Raw genomic sequence first — 7352 nt, forward strand, 5'->3', positions numbered from 1 at the left:
TCTGAGGATTGACAATGCATGGAGATATAACTAGAAATTATTTGGTTGACCGTTTTATCTTTGGATTAATTGTCGGAGTTGAGGACCTTGTGCATTTCAGGTAAAATAACAACACAATGTTTATATCCCAGGACAAATTAGCTAGCAACAGCAAGCTAACTAGCTAATTTGCCATAAGTGTTTAATGCTTTTTGACTTGTCACCAAATTAATATTATTGGGTCAGAGTTTGTTTGATGTTTCAACCTGCGTGTCCTGATCGCGTCTGATGTGGGGGGACAAAATCAGCACGTGCCTGTGTGGTCTGGTCAGCACGTCATGACAATTCAATCAGTGAACACATATGTTAGGCAAGTTCAAAAATAATTTAATTGCATTAAGTTTAAATCATAAAAAATTAAGTCATATTGTTAAAGTTAAGCTGTTGAACATTCTTATCTGCCCTGTGCAGGGGGTCATTCTGAATTAAAAACAGCAAATACAGGTTATGAATACAAAGTATTTGTATTTCAAGTTGTAGAGTAGACAAACCCAAACAAAAAATAACATCTATTGTTAATGACACATTGATTGAGTGAGCATAATTATTTTGTTAAAAGTTTGGTAAGTGCAAGTTTTCCTAGTGTCTGGCTGACTTTGGAGTGTGAGATATTAACACCTCAATAGCGTGACAAGACAAACAACACAATGGCCTTTGGCGTGAACAGTAACTGTTACACTGATTATTCCTCTTGCGACAGGATGAGAACCGGCAGTCACTTCCAGGACCAGCATCTGGTCCAGACTGGTCTCAACACACTGCCTTGCTGTGTCTCATGTTCTGGGCGCAGGTCCGACCCAGGTTGGCCCCCTCCAGAAGCAAGTCTGACAGGCGGTCCAGGCCCACACAGGTGGTGAGGGGGGTGATGAGGCCGTAGAGCCCCCCCAGCAAAATACTGACTGGCCAGGCTATGATCAGCAAAATCACCAGCCACACGATGCTCCAGAAACACGACCCACAACTGGCCATCCTAGTCTGGGAGAAAGAGAGAAGGGGGAAAAGTATTTCAATGTTTCAGTCAGTTAACAAATCAATCATGAATATAGACCATGTGCATTACACAAAGATAGAATTTGCTGAGTTGACAGAAAGAATACATATTGTTAGGCAAACATATGTCTATTGTATTGATCTCTCATCAAAAATAATAAACAGTAGTATTTATACTGCCAAAGCTCTTCCCCTCCCCATGTGATAAGAACGGATTAATATTACTTCAGATCATTAGTCACAAAATCCTACCATCTATACAGTACAAGTCAAAAGTTTGGTTTTTCTTTATTTTGTACTATTTCCTACATTGTATAATAATAGTGAATACATCTCAACTATGAAATAACACATATAGTAGTAACCAAAAAAGTGTTAAATATATATTTTATATTTGAGATTCTTCAAAGTAGCCACCATTTTCCTTGATGACAGCTTTGCACACACTTGGCATTCTCTCAACCAGCTTCATGAGGTAGTCACCTGGAAGGCATTTCAATTAACAGGTGTGCCTTGTTAAAAGTTAATTTGTGGAATTTCATTCTTAATACGTTTGAGCCAATCAGTTGTGTTGTGACAAGGTGGGGTGGTATACAGAAGTCCATATTAAGGCAAGAACAGTTCAAATAAACAAAGAGAAATGACAGGCCATCATTACTTTACGACATGAAGGAAAGGTCAATTCTGAAAGTGTAAAGAACTTTGAAAGTTTCTTTAAGTGCAGTTGCAAAAAACATCAAGCTCTATGATGAAACTGTCTCTCATGAGCACCGCCACAGGAAAGGAAGACCCAGAGTTGCCTCTGCTGCAATGATAAGTTCATTAGAGTTACCAGCCTCAGAAATTGCAGCTCAAATAAATGCTTCACAGAGTTCAAGTACATTTCAACATCAACTGTTCATAGGAGACTGCTTGAAATCAGGCCTTCATGGTCGAATTGCTGCAAAGAAACCACTACTAAAGGACACCAATAAGAAGGAAACACGAGCAAGAAACACAAGCAATGGACATCCGTCCTTTGGTCTGATGAGTCCAAATTTGCGATTTTTGGTTCCAACCGCCGTGTCTTTGTGGGACGCAGAGTAGGTGAACGAATGAGCTCTGCATGTGTGGTTCCCACCGTGAAGCATGGAGGAGGTGGTGTGATGGTGCTTTGCTGGTGACACTGTGATTCGATATGAATTATTTCATAGTTTTGATGTCTTCTGTATTATTCTACAATGTAGGTAATAGTAATAATATAGAAAAACCCATGAATGAGTAGGTGTGTCCAAACTTTTGACAGGTCAGCATTGCCTCCCAGCCATCAGATCAGATGCCTAGTGTAGTGTGCTATTTATGGTGATTCAATCAGAGGATATAAACTCTCTAGCTGCATTTACACAGGCAGCCCAATTCTGATAAAATGTTTTACACTTATTGTTTTTTTGACCAATCAGACCAGCTATGAAAACGATCTGATGTGAAAACACCTTGATGTAATTGGTCAAAATAGCAATTGATAGAAAAAATATCAGAATTGGGCTCTGACACTCCCATCTGTAGTTGAAGAGTGTCAGATTGAGCGCGCCCAGTTGATGATCTGGATGTACTTGTCTGGATTTACTGAAGCATAATAAGATAACCAACCCCTGTCCCTACCCAACCCCCGTCCCTAACCAACCCCCGTCCCTACCCAACCCCCGTCCCTACCCAACCCCTGTCCCTACCCAACCCCTGTCCCTACCCAACCCCTGTCCCTACCCAACCCCTGTTCCTGTCTCCACCCTACCCCTGTCCCTACCCAACCCCCGTCCCTACCCAACCCCCTTCCCTAACCAACCCCCGTCCCTACCAAACCCCCGTCCCTACCCAACCCCTGTCTCTACCCAACCCCTGTCTCTACCCAACCCCTGTCCCTGTCCCTACCCAACCCCTGTCCCTACCCAACCCCTGTCCCTGTCTCTACCCAACCCCTGTCCCTACCCAACCCCTGTCCCTAACCAACCCCCGTCCCTACCCAACCCCCGTCCCTACCCAACCCCCGTCCCTAACCAACCCCCGTCCCTACCCAACCCCTGTCTCTACCCAACCCCTGTCCCTACCCAACCCCTGTCCCTACCCAACCCCTGTCCCTACCCAACCCCTGTTCCTGTCTCTACCCAACCCCTGTCCACGTCCCTAACCAACCCCTGTCCCTACCCAACCCCTGTCCCTACCCAACCCCAACCCCTGTCCCTACCCAACCCCTGTCTCTACCCAACCCCTGTCTCTGTCCCTACCCAACCCCTGTCCCTACCCAACCCCTGTCTCTGTCCCTACCCAACCCTTGTCCCTACCCAACCCCTGTCCCTACCCAACCCCTGTCTCTGTCCCTACCCAACCCCTGTCTCTGTCCCTACCCAACCCCTGTCCCTGTCCCTACCCAACCCCTGTCCACTCCTACACTACAGAAGAGTTAGTGGACCCGACACCTTGTTCACTCTCCTAATGCATTTTTTAGGAGTGGAGGTGAACAGCAAGAACTAAGCACTCATTTGGGTTCAGTGTATATCAGACTCATTGATCTGTAACTGCAGATGCAAATAGCATAAACTTTATTCAATTCCATGGTCTTACCTAAAATAAATTCTTCCAAGAGCTCAGTAGCTGAAGTACAAACTGTCAGACTGGCAAGTGTAAAAGCCAACAACCAGATATACTAGCATGACCGTTTAACCTCTATGAGGTGGGTTGTTCCACCAATTCGGTGCCTTTTGAGAAGTGTAACTTGGAGAATGTTTTTTTAAATATTCCATCCAATTTTACCATTCATAAAGAGCACATGTATGTTCAACTTCATAAAGAAACACATTTTCCCATCTCAAGAGGTGACGTAAAGAAAATACTGTAGTAAGTGCCAAATAAAGATACAGAGGGAATCAGTAATACATCTCCTTGGGACAGGGGGAATGGAAGCTTGTTGTGTGTAACAAGGAGTGGCAATGGAACGCAAGCTTCACCCCATAAAATGTATTATTGAAACATTTCTAGCCTGGCTAACAGGGTGGACGTGTTATAACAAGAATAGGACTAGTTCACCTGCTTTTACAATATGATTGACTATTAGATGTTCAAGTAAAACAATATTTTAAAAGGAGTAGTTTCACCACATTAAAAGGAGAGTTATGTTCACATAAAAGGGTTGACCTTAAAATGAGGGACAGTTGTAAATGAATCACTATATCACACAAAATAAATAATAATATTCAGAAATGGCGTTCAAAACAACAAAATAACTAGTGCTTTAGAATATAATCTTTTTGGTATTTGTTTCATTAGTCCATTGTTGACATGGTTTCAAAATGTTTTGCTTGTCACCAATCAAGTTTTAAAGATATATAACTTTCAAAATATAAAAATCATCACCGTATGATACTGTGTTTTGAAGTCATGGAGGTGGCATGGAGGGACATGCCAAAAAAAAATCGGATTTATTGAATTCTCCATGTGGTCTATATTTAAGGGCACTTCAATTAGCCTAACAGGTTTTTAGACTTCAATATCGGTGCAGTATTTATTTACGTGATACAACCGAGGTATTGCACACACTCCCGCCCACTTCCCGGTCTGTTCTGTGTAATATCCTGTTGTGATGGGGCAAACTGTGTGATGAGATCAGCTGCACTCGAGGTTCTCTCGTGCTTCATGGAACGCCCCTTACATGAGACAATACAAGCATTCAGAAATACTCTAATACTTTTCCCCTGGATCCATTAAATATTTGGATTTAAAAGAGAAAAGTACGCAATAAAAAAAATACTTTCACACATTGAAGCAAAATAATTTGTTTGACATATGTGGAAAAAAACAACATAAAACAAGAGGGAGAACAACTTCTTACAAAGACCCTTAAAAGATGTGGAGATAAAATGCAGTGACAATACTGCCTTTGCACATGATATACGAAAAGGAAAAAACAGTTATAGTTATACTGCATGTAGTTAGAGCTAGTGACACATCAACAAGTGGCAACGGTTAGGAGGAAGTTAAAGCCATGCAAAGTAGAGAGCTATGTAAACCCATATTGGGGAGAGTACCTGTCGAGTGAGTATAAAAGACATGTTCACCTTCAGATGTAGCAAGTTTGAAGAATTTGAGAAAGTGAGAGCCTGTTCCTCCTCTTTGCCCGTGGAATGGATATCCCCCTCAGTCTCAGTTTAGTTCCTGCTTGGAGCTGCCAAAGCCAAGTCAGTCTGTATGAGTGGCCTCCTCCTCCCAGTTAACGCTAATTTGCTGCAACAAGGCAGTCTCTACTAGGGTAAACTGCATGCCAGGGAGGACAGATGAACAAACAGATAGTTGGTCATTGTGGAGGGTTTTCTAGAGGGAGGATATTACACAATGTGTACCGGTTGCTCAATAAAAAAGAAACATGGTTGTTGTAGGTTTAACAACAGTTTGTTGAACATGCAGAAGCATTATAGAGAAGAATCTGGGGATTTACAATCCAAGTCTACAGTTTTAAGGGATTATTTGTAATATGCATTACTTCCTGGGTTATGACTTATAACTGACACAAAACATACATACAGTATCTACTTTAAGCTGAGTAGAGTACATCTGCTTTAGCTTTGATATCGCAGAGGCTTTGAAAACAAACAAACATTTTTACAGATTAAAACTAACCACTTCCAGTGGATTGACAATGGATCCCTGTTTAAAGTATACTCCTTTTTAAAAGAGTTGGTTACAATTTCAATTTCATCCTCCAGAAGAGTCAGAAGAAATAGTACAGCAAATAATGTGGCAAAAATACTGATAGAGGAAAGACCCATTTTCTTGGAGGAAATGTATAAGGAAGGTAAAATGCAAATAAGGTAAAATTACAATATGTATACAAAAGTATGTGGACACCTCTTCAATTTAGTGGATTTGGCTATTTCAGCCACACCCGTTGCTGACAGGTGTATACAATTGAGCACACAACCATGCAATCTCCATAGACCCAACATTGGAGGTAGAATGACCTTACTGAAGAGCAGAGTGACTTTCAATATGGCACAGTCATAAGATGCCACCTTTGCAACAAGTCAGTTCATCAATTTTCCCCTGCTAGAGCTGCCTCGGTGAACACTAAGTGCTGTTATTGTATAGTGGAAACGTCTAGGAGCATCAACGGCTCAGCCGCGAAGTGGTAGGCCACAAAAGCTCACATTACAGGAACGCCAAGTGCTGAAGCGTGTAAAAGGTGTCTGTCTTCGGTTGTAACACTCACGACCGAGTTCCAAACGGCCTCTGGAAGCAACGCCAGCACAAGACCTGTTCATCGGGAGTTTCATGAAATGGGTTTCCATGGCAAGATCACCATGTGCAATGCCAAGCATCGGCTGGAGTGGTGTAAAGCTAGCTGCAACTGGACTCTGGAACAGTGGAAACAAGTTCTCTGGAGTGATGAATCACACTTCACCATCTGGCAGTCCGAAGGACGAATCTGGGTTTGGTAGATGCCAGGAGAACGCTACCTGCCCCAATGCATAGTGCCAACTATGGTGGATTTATTTTATTTTACCTTTATTTAACTAGGCAAGTCAGTTAAGAACACATTCTTATTTTCAATGACGGCCTAGGAACAGTGGGTTAACTGCCTGTTCAGGGGCAGAACGACAGATTTGTACCTTGTCAGCTCGGGGATATGAACTTGTCAGCTCGGGGATCCAACACTACCCTGCCGCCCCATGAGGTGGGGAATAATGGTCAGGTTCAGGCTAGGCCCCTTAGTTCAGTGAAGGGAAATCTTAACACTACAGCATACAATAACATTGTAGATGATTCTGTGCTTCCAAATTTGTGGCGACAGTTTGGAGAAGGCCCTGTCCTGTTTCAGCATGACAATGCCCCCGTGCACAAAGCAAGATCCATACAAAGATGGGTTCTCGAGATCGGTGTGGAAGAGCTTGACTGGCCTACACAGACCCCTGACCTCAACTCTATTGAATACCTTTAGGATGGCTTGGAACACCAACTGCGAGCCATGCCTAATCGTCCAACATCAGTGCCCGACCTCACTAATGCTTGTGGCTGAAAGGAAGCAAGTCTCTGCAGCAATGTTCCAACATATAGTGGAATGCCTTCCCAGAAGATTGGAGGCTGTTGTAGTAGAAAAGGGGGGACCAACTCCATAATGCCCATGATTTTGCAATGAGCTGTTTGACTTTTGGTCATGTAGTTAGTGTATGTCACACAAGCAATTAACAAAATACCTCAGACTGGGGCAAAGGTACAGCTTCCAATATGTCAACGACCCTAAGCACACAGCCTAGACAACGCTGGAGTATCTTCAGAATCTCCTTGAGTGGCCCAGC

The 7352-nt window shown here is 42.9% G+C and overlaps 1 long non-coding RNA gene across 1 annotated transcript; it reads right to left on the reverse strand.

Annotated features, from left to right (window-relative positions):
• Window positions 1-345: 345 nt before the first annotated feature.
• On the reverse strand, window positions 346-5377 carry LOC110505703 (uncharacterized). Its single transcript, XR_002470856.3, has 2 exons — window positions 5118-5377; window positions 346-1014 (listed from the first exon to the last, which is right to left on the reverse strand). It is a non-coding gene; the product is annotated as an uncharacterized LOC110505703 (long non-coding RNA).
• Window positions 5378-7352: the final 1975 nt, after the last annotated feature.

The sequence above is a fragment of the Oncorhynchus mykiss genome, chromosome 25 (assembly GCF_057628025.1).
Source record: "Oncorhynchus mykiss isolate SJ-2025 chromosome 25, ASM5762802v1, whole genome shotgun sequence".
NCBI classification, from domain to species: domain Eukaryota; kingdom Metazoa; phylum Chordata; class Actinopteri; order Salmoniformes; family Salmonidae; genus Oncorhynchus; species Oncorhynchus mykiss.